This window comes from Chelonia mydas, chromosome 2 (assembly GCF_015237465.2).
Source record: "Chelonia mydas isolate rCheMyd1 chromosome 2, rCheMyd1.pri.v2, whole genome shotgun sequence".
NCBI lineage: Eukaryota > Metazoa > Chordata > Testudines > Cheloniidae > Chelonia > Chelonia mydas.
The window spans coordinates 192,933,030-192,952,496 of NC_057850.1; the positions used below are offsets into that span (position 1 = coordinate 192,933,030).

General features: G+C 44.7%; 1 protein-coding gene across 1 annotated transcript in view; it reads left to right on the plus strand.

Moving 5' to 3' along the window:
* Positions 1–19,467, plus strand: part of THRB (thyroid hormone receptor beta) — a 279,935-nt gene that overhangs the window by 92,940 nt on the left and 167,528 nt on the right. The window contains exon 3 of the mRNA XM_043540920.1: positions 17,473–17,563. The gene's annotated coding sequence lies outside the window, so the exon portion shown is untranslated. The remainder of the gene's footprint in view (positions 1–17,472; positions 17,564–19,467) is intronic.

Consider the following 19,467-nt stretch of genomic DNA (forward strand, 5'->3'; position numbering starts at 1 on the left):
TCAGACTAACCCTTTGCCCCCCCTCCATATTTCCAAGTATCTTGTCCTCTCATTGGTCATTTTGGGTCAGGTGCCAGCTAGGTTACTGTAGCTTCTTAACCAGTGATGAGCTGCCAAAATCTTAACAACGGGTTCCCTCCTCACCCCACGAGGGGGTCGTTGCCCACCCCCGCCCCCTGGGACTCCTGCCCCATCCAACCCCTCAGCGTTCCTTGATGCCCGCCCCCCCAGGACCCCTGCCCCATCCACCCCTCTCCCCTGTCCCCTGACTGCCCCCAGAACCGGGCAGGAGGGTCTCGTAGGTCATCATACTGGGTGCCTACCCCACCCCTAAGAGCCAGAGGTACCTGCCGGGGGGAGAGGTGGGGAGTCCCGGAGATGCTTACCAGAGGAAGCATCCAGAAGGTCCCTCTGGCTCCTAGGGGCGGGAGAGCGTAGCTATGGGGGGAGCGGCTGCTCCCCCACTGATCACATCAAAAGTGGCGCCTTAGGCACCAACTCCCTGGGTGCTCTGGGGCTGGAGCACCCTCGGGGAAAATTGGTGGGTGCAGAGCTCCCACCGGCAGCTCCCCACCCCGCGCCCAGCCCCAGCTCACCTCCACTCCGACTCCTCCCCTGACAGCACTGCCCCGCTCTGCTTCTCCGCGCAGAATCAGCTGTTCGGCGGGAAGCCGGGGGGGCAGAGAAGCAGGCGGCGGCTTCATACTCAGGCCAAGGGTGGCGGAGGTGAGCTGGGGCGGGGAGTGGTTCCCCTGCACGCCTCCCCCCTCCCCCCCGGGTTACCTGCTGCAGCGCGGGTGGCCCTCCTCGCACTCCACTGCCCCAGCTCATCTGCGCATCCCTGGGCCTGAGCAGGAAGCCAGCGGCCTGCTTCTCAGCCTGCCCCAGCTTCCCAGTGAACAGCTGATTTGCGGGAAGCCTGGGGGGGGTGGAGAAGCAGAGCGGGGCAGCGCGTTCAGGGCAGGAGGCGGAGGCGGAGTGGAGGTGAGCTGGGGCTGGGGCGGGGAGCTGCCGGTGGGTGCTCTGCACCACCAAATTTTCCCCTGGGGTGCTCCAGGGCTGGAGCACCCATGGAGGTGGCGCCTAAGGCACCACTTTTGGCCAGTTAAATTTAGAAGCCCTTTTAGAACCGGTTCTCCCTCGCGGAACAACCGGTTCTAAAAGGACTTCTAAATTTAACAACTGGTTCTAGCGAACTGGCTCCAGCTCACCACTGTTCTTAACCCTTTACAGGTGAAAGGGTTTTGTCTCTGGCCAGAGGGATTTTATAGCACTGTATACAGAAAGGTGGTTACCCGTCCCTTTATATTTATGACAGTGGTGGAATAGGCACATCCAAGCGTAACCAAGGGGCTTTGCCTTGTTTGTCTGTAGTCAAATGGGGGAATCTGTATCTGGTAGCTAGTCAGTACCACCTAGTTAGATGGACAGGATGGAATTTCTGCCTCCTGGGAGGTACATCTGGAGGTCCCAAGGTCAGTAGAGTAGTAGGCCAAGTTAGAAGAACCCGGACTGAGTGGCTGTTCTGTACCCTGGCCATCAAATTTTCCCAAGTACCTCCTGAGGAGCACTGCTGCCCTTGCTGAGGAAGTGGGGACTGTAAATTCTGCTGAAGCCATTTGGCTGCTAGGAGAGCCAGCGCAGCAGCAGTAGAGCTGTGCTGTCCTGCCGAGCCAGCAGATGGAGGTGCACCTGCTTGCCTCCACCGTCATCATCCCTGAGACCCTTTTCCAGGGCAACTCCTGAGCCCAGAATGGAGGTACTGCCAAGCCTAAAGATTCAAAAATCGCGAGTCCAGCCCCCCAAATCATGAGATTTCTTTTTTAAAAAGATGATATTGTGGCTTCATCTGCCTTCTGGTTTTTTAACTTCCCCTCCACCCCCCCACACCACACACACACTGTGTGTGCAACAGTTCGTGTTGTCAGTGCACCCAAATTCATTAAGGTGAATTGGGCCTCCCCTGTATGAGCCCTCATCCCCACATCTGCCAGTCTGTTGGTCCAACAGTTAATTCTCTCCTAGCCCCCACTAGTTCTACTCTCCAGCTTCCCCTCCGCTCCTCCCACAGCTCTGGGAATTCTTCACACCCTTCTGCCCCTTTCCAGGCTGGGTTTGGCAGGGAGGGAGGGGGAGGACTCGGAGGAGGAAGGGCAGAGGAGCCATCCCGTTGCTCACAGGAGGGGAAGGGGAAGGATGGAGCTGAGCTGCCTGGCTCTTTCAGCTCCATTCCACCCCTTCACCCCCTTGTAATAATGGTGTCAGCTCCTGAGGAGAGGAGGAGAGAGCTCTGCCTGCTTCCAGCAGCTCTGATTGGCCACTCTTCCACCCAGAGGTGGGGCAGTGGAGAAGACAGCCAATCAGAGGGGTTTTTCCCTAGGCAGCACTGAAATTTGAGTGAGGACTGGAACTTTTCGCACCATGCTGAGACCAGCCAAACTCACATGACTGACAAAGAAATCGTAAGAGCTGGCAACACAGAAACTGACACAGAGGGTAGCCCAGGGCCTGGTGTGCATGTGCAAGTAGCTCTTCTGCTAACTCTAAGCCCTGTCCCTGTAGCTCTGCCTCTCCCTTCCCTGAGTCACTTGCTGCTGCCTCAGCTAAGGTTGTTGCAACATTTGGCTGTGTTCAGTGTGGGGCTTCTGCAAAGGACTTGAGGGGCCAGAGCATGGTAGGAGGCATTCTGGCTGGGCATTCTATAGTAAGCCTGGGGGGTCTGCGGGGTGGTATGTGGGCAGAGGTCTCACACTCTCACCTTCCTCTATTCCCCTCTCCTTGTCCCCCAGCCTGCTGCTGCTGCTGCTGCTCCCAGGCTGAGCCCGTGTCACTACAGGTGATAGCTCTTGTACCTGAACTTCTTGCAACTGTGGAGCCAAAGAAACAAGCAGGAACAAGTTTGATAGCTACATGTAAAAGGTGCATGGCACACTCCTTTTAACCTGCTAGGGGAAGGCTCAGGGGCCACCTGAACCAACCAATTGCTGTAACTATTCTCATGCTGTCTTCTTTCCCTCGTCTGCCTACTGGGTATAAAGGGACATATTTCCTGTCAGCAGGTCCTCACAAAGACTATGTCTATAGTGGTACAGCTGCAGCGGCTCTTTTGAACCTCTGAGCGATGTAGTTGTGTCAACCTAACTTTTTAGTGTTGACCTGGCCAAAGACATTTCAGCTTTAAGGCTGAAGCAAATTGCTATATGCAGACCTGAGATGGTAGGTGACAAGGCCTGTATTAACATAGCCCCTAAGCTTTGGAAATCTTTCCCGAATGACATTTGATTATATAACTTTGTATCTGTGTTTACAAGCAACTAGGAGAGTAATCACTTTAGATAAGCTATTACCAGCAGGAGAGTGGGGTGGGGGGAGAAAACCTTTTGAAGTGATAAACACCCATTTTTTCATGGTCTGTGTGTATAAAAACATCCTCACTGCATTTTCCACTTTTATGCATCCGATGAAGTGAGCTGTAGCTCACGAAAGCTTATGCTCAAATAAATTGGTTAGTCTCTAAGGTGCCACAAGTCCTCCTTTTCTTTTTACAAGCAACTAAGACATTCCAGTCTCTGTGAGATTAGGCTCAAATGAGATTTGCAGACACTCATTTTTATATAGTGCCTTGGGATACTTACAGTGGAACACTCTTAAAATAGGTTTCAGAGTAGCAGCCGTGTTAGTCTGTATTCGCAAAAAGAACCAGAGAGATCACTTAAGATGAGCTATTACCAGCAGGAGAGCGGGGGGGAGGGGGAGAAAACCTTTTGTAGTGATAATTAAGGTGAGCCATTTCCAGCAGTTAACAAGAACGTCTGAGGAATTGGGGGGGGATAGTTTTACTTTGTGTAATGACTCATCCACTCCCAGTCTCTATTCAAGCCTAAGTTAATTGTATCCAATGTGCAAATTAATTCCAATTCAGCAGTCTCTCGTTGGAGTCTGTTTTTGAAGTCTTTTTGTTGTAATATTGCGACTTTTAGGTCAGAGATCAAGTGACCAGAGAGATTGAAGTGTTCTCCGACTGGTTTATGAATGTTATAATTCTTGACATCTGATTTGTGTCCATTTATTCTTTTACGTAGAGACTGTCCAGTTTGACCAATGTACGTGGCAGAGGGGCATTGCTGGCACATGATGGCATATATCACATTGGTAGATGTGCAGGTGAACGAGCCTCTGATAGTGTGGCTGATGTGATTAGGCCCTATGATGGTGTCCCCTGAATAGATATGTGGACACAGTTGGCAACGGGCTTTGTTGCAAGGATAGGTTCCTGGGTTAGTGGTTCTGTTGTATGGTGTGTGGTTGCTGGTGAGTATTTGCTTCAGGTTGGGGGGCTGTCTGTAGGCAAGGCCTGTCCTGTCTCCCAAGATTTGTGAGAGTGATGGGTCGTCCTTCAGGATAGGTTGTAGATCCTTGATGATGCGTTGGAGAGGTTTTAGTTGGGGGCTGTAGGTGATGGCTAGTGGTGTTATGTTATTATCTTTGTTGGGCCTGTCCTGTAGTAGGTGACTTCTGGGTACTCTTCTGGCTCTGTCAATTTGTTTCTTCACTTCAGCAGGTGGGTACTGTAGTTGTAAGAATACTTGATAGAGATCTTGTAGGTGTTTGTCTCTGTCTGAGGGGTTGGAGGAAATGCGGTTGTATCGTAGAGCTTGGCTGTAGACAATGGATCGTGTGGTGTGGTCTGGGTGAAAGCTGGAGGCATGCAGGTAGGAATAGCGGTCAGTAGGTTTCCGGTATAGTGTGGTGTTTATGTGACCATCGCTTATTAGCACCGCAGTGTCCAGGAAGTGGATCTCTTGTGTGGACTGGTCCAGGCTGTTGTTGGTGGTGGGATGGAAATTGTTGAAATCATGGTGGAATTCCTGAAGGGCTTCTTTTCCATGGGTCCAGATGATGAAGATGTCATCAATATAGCGCAAGTAGAGTAGGGGCATTAGGGGATGAGAGCTGAGGAAGCGTTGTTCTACATCAGCCATAAAAATGTTGGCATACTATGGGGCCATGCGAGTACCCTGTATACCTTCAAATCAGCGACACTGCTATGGGTAATGTTCCTGTTAACTGCTGACAATGGCCCACCTTGATTATCACTACAAAAGGTTCCTCCCTCCCTCCGCCCCCCCTCCCGCTGGTAATAGCTCACCTTAAGTGATCACTCTGGTTACAGTGTGTATGGTAACACCCATTGTTTCATGTTCTCTATGTATATAAATCTCCTCGCTGTATTTTCCACTTTTATACATCCGATGAAGTGAGCTATAGCTCACGAAAGCTTATGCTCAAATAAACTGGTTAGTCTCTAAGGTGCCACTAGTACTCCTTTTCTTTTTTCTTAAAATAGGTATATCTTAGTGTGCTGTTCTGGCTTCTCAGTAATCTGCTTGTCTTCACTCCTACCCAGGGGTCAAGTACAGAGTTTATAGACTGGGGAGTCTAGGATTAAATGAGTGAAAACTGGAACCTGGAATAATAACATTTAGCACAGAAGATTCTGACCACGGTAAAGGAAATATAGCAGGATGCTCACAAAGTCTGAGCCAGAAACAAGAACAGGTCCACCCACAATGAATTGGTAAAATGAAGTTAGTCTTCCCAAACTAAATTTTGAAAAACATCCATTTCACATTTCTTCTTTGCTTTTTCCTATATGCATTATAGCTCTACTCTCCCAGTTTTTTAATTTGCAGGGAAGTACTTGACTTTACATTCAGAAATGACTTGTTTCCCCCCCCCCCCCTTTGCTATTATGGTATTTCGAGAGTGTGATCTAGTAGTTACTGGCCCGTGAGATTTGGAGTCAAAGCCCATAGGCTCTGCCCCTTTTCTACCCCGTAATTTCTGTGTGAACTTGATCAATTTGCCTAGAAACTTAGTTCTCAGGAATGCATGTAGTTTGCATTCACTTTCCAGTGTGCATTTAGTTTGCATGCACAGTTACCACAGGTGCACACGTAAACCAGGTATTGGCACACGCACTTGACCAGTTAGACACACCATTCCATTTTTGGGTACGAGTACCTGATGTGCACAATTACTGTGATTGTATATGCAAACAAATCAGGCACACAACTGCACACATGCATTTTTGATCAGGCTGTTATCCTCACTGTGTTGCTTTAGTTTAGCCATATATAAAACTGGGGTGATATCTGTCTGCCTCTCAGGAGTGTTGTGAGAATTGTTGTTTATAAAGCACTTTGAGATTATCAGATGGAAGGTACCACATAGGTGTAGAGCATTATTAATGCTTTAACTGAACACAGTTTGTTACATTAAAACAGGTTGTAGCTGAATGTCTGTTGTGTATAATATTCTTTGTGTTCATTTCTCTAGGGTCCCTGACTTTTGCTTTCTGACACCTCCCCTTCTCATTGTAAATGGAGAATGAATGATGAACAGAGCCTTCTTCAAATAGTCACTGCTGATATCTCTTCCTGGATCATGTATGAGTGATTGCTGTAGGCTATGCAAAGCCTTCTTTCTCTTCAAAGCTTGATGGGATTGCCTGCACAATATCCTTATATTCAGCAGCAAGACCTAGGCTCTGGAGTATGTTTCTGAAGCAACAATGTAAGCAGCTGTTGCTGAGTCACTAGACAAACCAATCTAACTCTTTTATTTATTATGTTTTGTGCACAGTGCTGTTATCTCAGGGATTGAAAACGGTGGAGCAGAAAGGGTTCACTGTGTCAGCACTGGCTGAAATGATGGTCTCTGGGTTAGGAGAAGATTTTGTGAACAGTTTTCGTTTTGAGGCTCATAAGAGTCCCGCTGATAAGAGTGATGCAAAGATTTTTATAAAGAAGAAAAGGCTTTAAGATAACTTATAAGATCTTCTTTATAAAAATCTAAAAGTGGAGAGCTGCATTTATAACATATGTTTTAAAATGTTAGCACAGCATACACACTGTTCTTGTTATTTGCATTACAATTATAAGAAAGATTACTTTGGGAACAAAAACAAGGCTCTCAACTAAAAGTCCTTGGCACTGAAAAGTCTATCTGGAGGGATTGAGCTGACTGAGGTGCTTACAGCCTTTGCTCTGCAGGATACCTAGAGCTGCAAAAGTTGGCAGTCCTGGCCAGGGAGGGGGACATAAGCAAAGTATCTGGGAATGCTTTGGTTCAGCACATCCCCCAACTCTTGCAGGTGGAGCTCTTAGGAAGCTCTGGCAGGAAACCACCTCTGATCCTAAGTGATGTAACTCCCAAGGATGGATGGCTGTGCAAACAAATTCTGCCTTTCACCATGGGTGGATTCTTCCTGTGATAGAGTGACCTCTGCTGGCAGTTTGTATCTTCTGGTGCCCATGGAGGTGAATCATGCTCAATAGCTGTGAGTCTTTTGAAAATTTTAAAGATTCTTCCATTACTTTTTTGCCTTGACCCTCCCATGCCTTCATCTAAAAATGGCCATGAAAAAAACTGCCAAGTTTTCCCCTCTTTGACATGTGGAGAGTGTTTGTATTTAATTAATCAATTCCTTGTTCAGATATCCCTTTTAAAAGGGTTTCGTTATGGCAACCCAGTGACTTCGTGATGATACTGTACTGTACTAAAGAGCTGAGGTTCAAATCCTGGGTGCAGCTTCTCACTCACCGAGGATCTAACCCAACTATCTGCCTGTTGATTGGCATCAGCGGAAGTGGGATCAGGCCACTGGTTAGCACATATTGCTTGCAAGGAGCAGGTGACCTTTGAAAAAAAGTAGTATTGAAAAGCTCTAGAGGGACACTAGACCAGAGGAAAGTGGTGATGACAAGATGCCTGTTTACTAGAGAGGAAGTTACATGCAACCATTCCTACTTCAGAGACCGCAGAAAACAGACTCAAAAACCTTGGTCTTGCTGCTGAATATAAGCAGTGCTTAATTTGTGCCAGGGTTCACCAGGGCTGAGCCTGGACACCTCTAGGCTTGACAGTTCATAGCCCCGATATCTCTGGGCTTGCTGCATCTGTTATGAATGTAAAAAAAAATTGCTTGAGCCCCAGCACCTCTTCATTACAAATTGAACACTGAATTTAACAATATTTTACAGCTAATCCCATCAGACTTTGAAGAGAAAGAAGGGTTTATAAAAGTATCCACAATGGTTTGAACGCTTCCTCTTCTCCCACAACATTCACTTCCTGGAAAGTCTTGTTTGTAGGAAGAGGTTTAAATACAGAGAGGAGAGTCTGGTGCCATTTTGTATGATGCTGGGGAAAGGCTTTGCTGGAGGTCACTGATTAAAAAGTAAAACAGGTTTTACTTAAATGCATAATCCATAGTAACTTTGCTATACATTCAGTATTTGGGGGAGATTATTTTATCTTCCCTTTTCATTTTGTATGTCTTAGGGAAGGGAGAATTTCATGATTACTTGGGCAATTAGAGCTCTCACTAGAGTGAAATCGTGGTGTCACTGAAGTCCATGGAAATTTTGCCATTGACTTCAATGCAGTCAGGATTTCAGCCTGAGTGTCCTCTGGTCTAGTCCTTGGTGTCACAGAGGTCATGTTCTCTCTTAGCCTCTATTAATATTGTTCAACTGTTTACCATCCAATCCACCTCACCCACAAGCTTCCCCAGTCTTGTGCAAACAAATCCTGAAATGCAAAAAATCATGGATATATTTAAAAAAAACATGAAAATCATTGAGTTTGAGACTCTCACTGTACTAGTGACAAAAATAGCTTCCAGGGATGCTGGCTCACTGGAGTTTTAAGTAATATTTCTTCGTAATAAAGATGCAATATTTACCATTTTCCATTCTCATACAAAGAGCAAACCTGATAATTAAATGTGTACATTTCCTATTGGAATTATTACTTCCACACACTAAGGTCCTGATCTTACACTGATATCCGTGGGGAGTTAATAGAACTCCATGCAGAACCTCTGGTGCAGAATTGGGCCTAAGACAGGGCACCCAGATTAGAGGCTTTAGGGAGAAAATATAGAAAAGCTATTTAACTATTTTGTTAGGTTTTGTAAATATATTTTCTCAAACAGATCTGATTCTGTTTCTGGTCACTTTGGCTCATTTCCTTGGGTGGTCATGAGCTTTGTGTTGTGTTTGCAACTTTAAAAGACTATTGTAGCGATAAGAATAAAATCATCTGGAATGAAATGGTACAGTTATTTCTGTTTGAATCTTCTCCTCTGATTTGTTTTCTATTTTTAGATGCCATTCTTCTATAATAAATAAGGGACATACATTTTTTATTAAAACAAATCATTTTCAACATCTGGGAGAAAAAGAGAGACTAGCTACAAGCTGAAAATAAAACTTGCCAACATAAGCTTCTGTACATTGCTCAAGAATCGTTCCCCAGCAACCCAGCAATAGTGGAGAGATTTCAGGGATTATGTTCAGATTAAATGTCAACAGGAGCTGAGCTCTGGCTATGTGCCAGGAAGGTCATATGAGGAAAGTCACAAACTTTTACAGTTAAATAAATATGTGCTCTACTTAATACCCTCACTGTGCTTCATATCTTACCACTCCTAATAACTTGGATCAAGGATACTCATCACAGTTTGATTTTTTTTTATTAAAATGATTCTATTATGCTACTGTACAGTAGTTAAGGTTTTGTCAACATTTTTATAAACCCTGATTTGCAAGGATTTATAACTTCTCTCTACTCCTAGTAGAAACCTGACATATAAAATCTCAGCCTAAAACATCTACAGTTGTTTTTTTTTAAATGTGGTTCATTTTAAAGTTTTAAGAAGTAGAATTATACTCCATTAGTGATTTTCAAATGCATTGTTTTCTTATTACTCAAAAACAATCTGGTTATTTTAAAACTGAAATGCTCCATGCCGTTAATCCACAATGCATACTAATACCTCTTTTGGGATAAAGAAACAAAGTCTAGATAAGTTATCTTGTATAAAAAAAATTGTGCTTATTAGATATCTAAGTTTTTTCAAACCAGTGTTGCTAAAATTGATTACTATTCAATAGAGTACTGTAATACTACAAAGGCCAAATTATGTATTGACTTGCACCTTGCACAACTTCACTAGAACCACAGTACCAAATCTAGCCTAGCATGAATGCAGCTTCCATTAACTTCAGTTTTTGCACCTGTAACAGGGTCAGCCACCAGCTGAGTACTCTCTCATGGCCAGAGGTCACTCTATGGCCTCCTGTCTCTGCTTTCCCCTTCTTTAGGGCTCCTCAAACAAATGGGACACAGGCCAAAGGAAATGAAAACATTTCCCTTCCTGTGGTCCAATTTATTTAGTCCTCAGATGTATACTGGCGCTTCAGACCCCAACCCCAGTTCAGTGTCTCTCTCCCCTTAGTTGGGGGATGGGGTTTCCCAGCCCTCTTTTCAAGAGGTGGGGCACAATTCAATATCTCTGCAAGAGCTAGTCTTGCACCCTGCAGCTTCTGCTTCCTCTAGCCAACTACAGCTTCTCAAGATAGGGTTAGGTTTGCCCAGCCTGACCCCAGTGTGCACTTGCTGCTCTTTATAGGGAATCAGCTTCTTTCACACAGGTATGCCTCCTTTAGTAGTCAGGGTTGGCTTCTCCCAGGCCCTCCAGTCATTAAGGGTGAGACACCATTACAGCTAGGGTTGCCAACCCTCTCAAATTTGGCCAGGAGTCTACCAGAATCAGCCTCAATCTTCTGGTGACTATTAAAAGCAATCTGGGAGATTTTAATAAGCCAAAAGTTCAGTCGGCGGCGCAATGGGGCTAAGGCAGGCTCCCTGCCTGCCCTGGCTCTGAGCGGCTCCTGGAAGTGGCCGGAATATCTGGCTCCTAAGCCCAGGGGCAGCCATGGGACTCCGCAGCTCCCATTTGCTGGGAACTGCGTCCAATGGGAGCTGCGGGGGCAGTGCCTACCTGGTGCAGTGCGAGGAGCCATCTGGTCACTTTTGAGCCAGGAGACGGACATGCTGGTAGCTTCTGGGAGCCGCTCGAGGTAAGTGCCTCCTGGAGCCTGCACCCCACACCCTCTCCGGCACCCCAAAGCCCCTACCCCAGCTCTGAGCCCTCTCCCATACCCAAACTCCCTCCCAAAGCCCACACCTCCTTCTGCACCCCTACCCCAGCCCTGAGCCCCCTTCCGCACCCAAACTTCCTCCCGGAGCCCTCATCCCCTCCTGTACCTGAACCCCCTGCCCTAGGCTCAGCCCAGAGCCTCCTCCCATACTTTGAACCCTTCACCTCCACCCCCCAGCCCAGAGCTCGCACCCCCTCCTGCACCCCAACACCCTGCCCCAGCCCGGTGAAAGTGAGTGAGGGTGGGGGAGAATGAGCGACAGAGGGAGGGGGATGGAGTGAGCAGGGGTCGGGGCCTCAGAGAAGGGGCGGGGCAGGGCAGGGGATGGGGCAGGACAAGGATGTTTGGCTTTGTGCAATTACACAGTTGGCAACCCTACTTACAGCACCTGTTTTCATCAGGGCTAAGTTTGGACTAGAACATGCATATATTGGAGCTGTACTGGCACAATGAATTAAGATAACTGTGATTTGATTCAGAACAGTCTATCAGGTCTATATCACTGTTTTGAAAAGTGCCTGGGTGAAATCCTGTCCCCACTGATGTCAATGGGAGCATTGCTAATGACTTCGGTGGGGGCTAGATTTAACCTTCTATTTATAATAATATGGAAGTGCTGATTGCAGGTCCATAGGTAAGGTTGAGATGACATTTGCACTTAAAGCAGTGATTCAACTACTCTGTTGTTTATGAAGAATACAGCATACCATTCCCCAAAATACAGCATTGACTCTTTAAGTACAGAATGAAATATTTGAAAATTTACAAGTAAATGTGGTAATTACAAATGAGTCCTTTAAGCAGTATAGCAACCTGTATTGCACCACTTATTTGTCCTGAATTGTGTTAATAACAGAATTATATAAACACTCCAAACTTGCCATATAATTAAAAATCACTGAAATCTTAGGCACTGGCTCATTTGAACCATTAACATTTGTTTAGTGTTAATGGTAATTTTTTGCCATTATTCTTCAGACCTGAAAGTTTCTTTTTCAGCAGAGGCTAATAAATCATGTTCTTCTACAGAGAACTCCACAAAGAACTTCCTTCTTTTACAGTTGTCATTTGCAATGTAATGAGAACATGAAGTTGTATTCAGGATAGAATGACACACTGAATTCTTGTTTGTATTAAAAATCCATGTTGTAAAGAAGTCCAAAAGTGACAGGAATATATGTAGTGCATTTTAGAAAAGAATAGGAACCAATTGTGCATCCTTTACTCATGTTCACCATCACATGATAAAGGGCACCATCAATATTGTATTGTCAGGTTTGTTCTCTTGCCAGTGGAGGGCATAGTACCTGATCCAAAGCTCCCAGAAGTTGCTTTCAGTGGGTTTTGGAACAGGTCAACAGGCTGCAATCAATGGAGTTATAGCAGTCTAAATTGGGATAATGCAGTGGTGAATTGGGCCCTTATTTCTTACTTTCTGGGAAAGCAATGTGTTTTAAAATGGATTGTGCTGGCATAAATTAAATTATTGTAATATGCTATAAATTATGTTAATATTTCAAAGATTATAATGATAAAATATTTCAAATATATTTTTTTAAACATGACAGCTTGCATCTTTGGTTAAGTAAGTTGCTTAAAAGCTCCTACGAATCTGCATAATGCAACCTGTTTATTTTACAATAAATTGTGTGTTCAGCTTGAATTGAGAGTGTGGTATTAATGAAAATCCATTCACCTTATTAAGGAATAATTACATATTCTGATAAATTTCAGATGACATCCTATTGAATTTAGCATTTTCCTGTTTTTTGTTTTAATGAGCTACTACGCTGTTCAATTACATTATATTTTTAATGTTGATTCCCTGGAATTTTTGCTGGTTATTTGCTTGCCATTGCCAGGTTTTAGTGCAACAGGAAGTGTCTCTGTAAAATCTGTAGATTCATAGAAACTGGAATTATCTACTTAGTCAACTTGTCTCTTCAGCATTGTGCCTTTAGCGTGGTAGAAATTGAGTATGTGAGTATTTTACAGGGTGCTCTGCATTTGGCAGGATTGGAGTGAAAAATATATATTTAATAAAATATTGTGGTAGCAGAAGTAATTTCCATTTAGCTGCACAATTTCTCTGTACACTATTCACATTGCAATTCCCTTTACAGAACATTTGAGTCTCACTAAATGCTTGTGTACTGCCATCTGAGTGACAATAGTCAGCTGTGCTTTGTATATGTGTGATTGATCTTGGTTTGAAGCCTCTGCCTCAGACTCTTCGAGGTTCAGGGCATTCACGCTTACAATAATCACATTATTCAAGGTGGTGTCATCAATGTTGCAGTGGCCCTTTGTTTTAAGTCTGCATTGAATACACATTTCCAATGTAAGTCATTTCTTCTGTGCAAGAAAATAGGATTTCAGTGATGAAGAAAGAGTGGAAGTCAGTGGTTAAATTAGGGTGGAATTTACTCAGGGCTGCAATTACTTTAAAAAGTTCATAGTTAAGGTTAAGTGCCATCATTATGAAGAAAGACAGGGTGAGTGAGGTAATTTCTTTTATTGGACCAACGTCAGTTGTTGAAAGAGACAAGCTTTTGAGCTGAAAAGTTCTGTGTAAGCTCAAAAGCTTGCCTCTTTCACCAACAGCAGTTGTTCAAATAAAATAAATTACCTCACCCACCTTGTCTCTTTAATATCCTGAAGCCAACATGGCTACAACAACACTGCAAACGATCAGTCTGAAGTTCATTCAGATTACAGGGTCCCTGTGGGGAGCCAGGGTCCCTTCCTTCCGAACCAGAAGGTAAAGAGCCACCCTCTCAGCCTGAGTGGGTGGGGCCAGACCAAGCTTACGCCAATCCCCGGAAGGGGACGGATGGGACAGGAAGTACAGAGGGCGGGGCCCTTTGCCCAGTGAGAGGAGGATCAGGGAGGGAGACAGACACAGGCTGCTGGCTGCTCCCTCGCAATCCAGGGGAGGCCCTGGGCCAGGAGAAACCTGACCTGGAGGAAGGCCTGTGGCGACCAGGACTGCCCGCCGCCGAGTACCCGGAGGGCCTGGAGGGGCCAGGCTGTAACCCGGGCCAGCGTGAGCCCGACACGGAGGGGGAGCTGGAGCTGCCAGCAGCTGAATACCCGGACAAGCTGGAGGGTCCGGAGAGGCCCGCTTGAGAGACCGGATAGGAAGTAGCCTGGGGCAGAGCTGCACCATGGGGTGGGTGTATTTGGTCAGCGGGGCGCGGATGGCGCCCACTGTCAGGGCCCTGGGCTGGAACGCAGTGGAGTTGGGTGGGCCTGCGTTCCCCTACCCCGGCCAACCCGCCTTGGGTAGCAGAATTGTGCGCTACAAACCCGGGCCGGCGCTCCCCGGGGCCCGAGGGGCGCGCCGCAGACTGGGGCCGGCGCTCCCCGGGGCCCGAGGGGCGCGCCGCAGACTGGGGCCGGCGCTCCCCGGGGCCCGAGGGGCGCGCCGCAGACTGGGGCCGGCGCTCCCCGGGGCCCGAGGGGCGCGCCGCAGACTGGGGCCGGTGCTCCCCGGGGCCCGAGGGACGCCCGAACGGTGTGACTAGGGCCTGCCCGTGGGACCATAGCTCTCCATCGCCCCCTACGGGCTCGGTGAACCGATTGAAACCTGTCACAGTCCCCCATTCCTCCCCTTTGCTATCTTTTACCCAATCAGCTGATTTGATCTGGGTAAATGCTACTAAAAGGATTTGACAGTTAGATTAGGATAAAAAATAGAAACATGAATTTGATTTGATGGTATTTATAATTCTTTTTGTTTTCCGCAAACATTTATAGAAGTGATTTTTATGTTTTGTTTGTAGAAAGTACAAGTCTGCTAAATACGTATTCACATGAAGGTTCACACCAGAAATGTTTGCATGGCCATCTTGAAATCACTCTGATTTTTCCCATTCTGAAAAAGTTACAGTCAATAAAGGTATTAAAACCGGACCACAGGAGTTAAGTGACCAACTAAATGTATAAAAAATCAATACCAATAATTTGCCATGTTCATTGCTGTTGATTCTGATCTCTGCCTCCCTGTCTTTTTGTTACAATGCTTCAGCTTGCTGCACCTCCATTCACTTGAGTCTTAAAATAGACTTCACTTAGTAGTGATGCACTGAAATGCTTTAAAGGGAAATTAAACAGAGCAAAAGGTGGTTAGCTACTTAACCATTGGCCTGATCTACACTGTAAAATTGGGTTGATGTAAGCTGCCTTGTGTCTACCTAGTCATGCATGTGTCTACAGTTAAATTTTCTCCCACTCTGTCGCCCCATTACAACAATACAGTAGCACCACCTCCCCAAGTGGTGTTGAGCCATGATCGGTGTACTGAGGCTGATGCGAGTGTAGAGACTGCGTTTCTTATCTTTAGCAGCTCTCCATTGTTGTGTGCAACTGCCCAGCTGCATTTCCAGACGCGCTCCAGCTTGGAGGCGAGAAGAGCTATGTGCAAGAACAGCTACAGACCAGCTGTAGAAACGTGGACCCCAAGGAGCAGATTGCATGGAGAATGCAGGAGAAGGGGTACAATAGGAACCAGCAGCAGTGCCACATGAAAGCAAAGGAACTGTGTCAGGCACATCAGAAGCCCAGGGAGGCCAACAGTGGACCACGGATGCCTCAGAGGCGCCTGAGCCAGAGGCCACTGGCACGAACAGTTAGGTCGACGTAAGGCAGCTTATGTCAACCTAACTCTGTAAGCATCTACATTAAAATGTAGCTCTCACCAATGTCATTCACTCACTATACCTACTTCACCTTTGCGAGAATCATAGTACTTAAGTCGATGTAGTCAGGTTGACACAGTGTCAGTGTAGACACTGCATTAAATTGCATTGCTTAAGTTGTCCTACAATGCCCTGCAAGTGCTCCTGATGAGGACACTGACACAAGAAGCATAGTGTGGATGTGTAAAAGTGATTCAGTTACTGCTGTGGCTGTACATCGACATAACTTATGTCAACTTAATTTTGTCATGTAGACTTGCCCTCAGTGATATTGTTTCAGGTTCTGTTCATCTCCACAGGGTGTTCTCATTCAGCTGAGAACATCACATTGGGATGAATGGGCCATTTCAGAGACTTTCTGAGACTGCTGCGCTGCACATGGATGTGTAGAAGAGCCTGTTCCCTCCACAGTCCGTCTATCCTTCTTGTTTAAAGGATGACACTTCAAAATGCTCTAAAATCCCCACAGTTTCACAGATATTCTTGAAATTAGCAACACCTTGTGGGAGTGCAGAGTATAGTTATTGACCCATATGTAGGGTCATTTGCGCCAAGGACACCAGAAATATAAGCCTTGGAAAAAATAGCTATTTTTCAAAAAGTTTCTAGGGTTTGTGTGTGTATGTGTGTAGAGCTAACAAGCAAACTATTGCTGAGATGTGAGTCAAAATATAACCTTAACTCTGCCCTCTTTCAGCAGTGCCCCAGTGTGTCCTGTTAACACAAATAACTTCACTCTTCTTTTTGTCATTTAATAGTGTTAGATGGAATCCTGTGGATGAGAGTGAATGGAAAAGGAGGTGAAGAGCTTATATGTTTCAGCAACTGTGGGGTTGGCAAAAAGGTATGTGGGTGAATGGGGCATTTCGGGGCATTGCTGTAAGAGGGCAGAGTTAAGGTTGCACAGGCAACTTTAACCGTGCATTTCCTGGTTTTCAGAAGTTTGAGGTTTTGCTCAGTTTAGCATTCTGCAAGGGAATGACATACTTCCATGCAACCTTAACTCTGCATTAACATAGTTTTTGCCATTGAATAATATATCTGTTTGTGTCTGACAAATTATTATTAAATATGGTTGCCATCTAGGGCTAATTGAACATCACATAAAAACATAAGAATGGTCTGACCCATCTAACCCAGTATCGTTTTCTTCTGAGAGTGGCTGGTGCTAGGTGCTTCATAGGGAATGAAGAAAGAGGGGAAGATTTATTGAGTGATCCATCCCTGTTGTCCAGTCCCAGCTTCTGGCTGTTTGGATGGAACATTTTTTATCTAAACTGTTTTTTGTTATAAAATTGGAGGTTTGACCAAATGAATTTTTTTGTGAAAAATGTTTGCTGTCTGATGAAAAAAATGGATATTTTAAAATGAGAAATCAAAAACGTGTGGCCCCAAACCAAAAAATTTCAGCTGAAAACTATCTCACATGATGTATAACATCTCTCCAAGGTGGGAGCCCAGGGTGCATTATGGGAGATGTAGTCTGACTGGGAAGCTTGGCCTATTGAGGAAAATGGGCACATTAGGCACCCAAATTACAACTTTCATGAGGCACTGTGGCAGCAGCTCCAAATTGTAATTTCTCAGTATTCGAATTGCTGCTGAAAAATTAAAATTGTCTGTTGAGAAAAAAACTGGTTTTTGACCAGCTCCATAATTTTAATCTCTTATGAGGTGCTGAATAAACATAGACTTATATACTCAGTCTAAGATGGGTCTTCCTAACGTTTCTGAACAACATGCCTTTTGTTCTCTTTAAGGAGTTTTATGTAAATCCAGTGAAGACCTTTATCTCCTGGAGGATGACATAATTTTGTTCCAAGGAAGAGAGAGAGGGGGAGAGCAGTTCCTGTAAGTTTGGGCTGATGTGCACTTTTTTTTTACTGTGTTTTGTCTAAAGGCTCTTAAACCTAACAAAATAACCCAGTCATAATTTATTTAGTCAGGGCACTAAATTACTGTTTGTCCCCTGAGCTGGTTGCAGCATGATTAAATTTTGTACTGTTAGCAGGCCATTGTGCTCCATACCTGTGTTAAAGCCTTGGTCATGTAGCCCAGTTACTACATAATTCTTGTCTACACTATAAATTTTAACCATGTTGTAACTAAAAGGGGATTGTGTCCCTTAGAGCCACATGTAGAAAAGATCCTCCATGTGCAGTTCTTTCTTCATCCCAAACTCAGCCATCTCTGAGGCAGTATCCCCTTGCCCTCTGATCCCATGGAGACCTCGGTGCTGGTCAGGGGTCCATGTGGAGGGACACAGTATGGACTAGGCAGGCCAAGGTGGAGCCAGGATGATGCAGATCCATATTTCTGTACCCAGCAGAGTTTACTAGGAAAAACTAAGGCAGTCTGGGTCTGTATTACATTTTCCTCAGAACAACCTTGGCAAAGTAACATTGCTTTATTTTATCTGTCATTACATCTACCCCTTTACAATCAATCTAATAATTTTCATAGAAATTCATTAATTTCTGGAATGATATCACTACTTGACTACAAAAGGACTATGTTTTAGATATTGATTATAACGAGTGTCTGTGAGTGAGTTTATGAAGACAGATATAATATAGACCCTTGTGACAAGTGACTGAATAATGTGATTAATTTAAATATACCCACTCAGTTAGAAATATGGTGCAATTATTCATGTTGGTCACTGAGGATAAAATATTGACATTGATTTTGCCATCAGAGATCAAAAGATTATCAGTATTTTTAATCTGATTTTAGACATTCGGATGTCATTAAAAGGTTATCAGGAGTATCAATTTACAAACAGTCTTTAAACCATGATTTGAGGACTTCAATAGCTCAGACATAGGTGAGAGGTTTATTGCAGGAGTGGGTGGGTGAGATTCTGCCTCCTGCATTGTGCAGGAGGTCAGACTAGATGATCATAATGGTCCCTTCTGACCTTAAAGTTTATGACTCTATTATGTTAATTTCTTACCTGAGAAAATCAGGTTGGATATCTGAGGTGGAGAACAATTTTAAATTTTATTAAATTAAAGCTGTATTCAGATTACAGTTGATTCATTTGGGGATAAAATGAAACAGCAACAGTACTTAATATTATTGTTTGTCCTGAATTAGTTGGTATTCACTGATTAAATTGTTACATTTGTCTGTTTGTCTAGACTGTGTGTATCTTTCTTTGAACAGAAAAAAAAAAAAGAAAGGGCATACCTTTACTGAATAGCCATAGTGCTGGAGAACCCTCTTGTCAGTGAATTGCCTGACACAGCAAATTTGCCCTGAAATCCTGTAGTCTTTCAGTGAACCAAGAAAAAGAAAAAAAGCCAGAACTTTTGTTGTTGTAATGAGAAGTCAGCACCCTAGATTTGTTTTAATATTCATTATCATAGAGTCGTAGGACTGAAAGGAACCTTGAGAGGTCATCGAGTCCTGTCCCTAGCACTCCTGACAGGACTAAGTATTATCTAGGTTAATGTCTTTGTACTGTGACTGAGAAATCAATAGCTAACTTTCAGAATGGCCAATAGTGGGTAATTACTTGTTAGTTAGGTGTGGTTTTGAAGCATGTGTGTACCATTGCTTTTCATTTAAGCTAGATACAACTAAAGAGCAGGAGACATTGTTTCAATTGCTCTGTTTTCATCCACTATTGGAGATATTTCATATTGGCACTGATTCATTTTCCTTCTAACTTCCCCACACCCTTCTTCACCTCTAAGGTCTTCTTTCTTTGAACTTTATACTAGCTCATATCTCTGATTTAATGGCCTTCT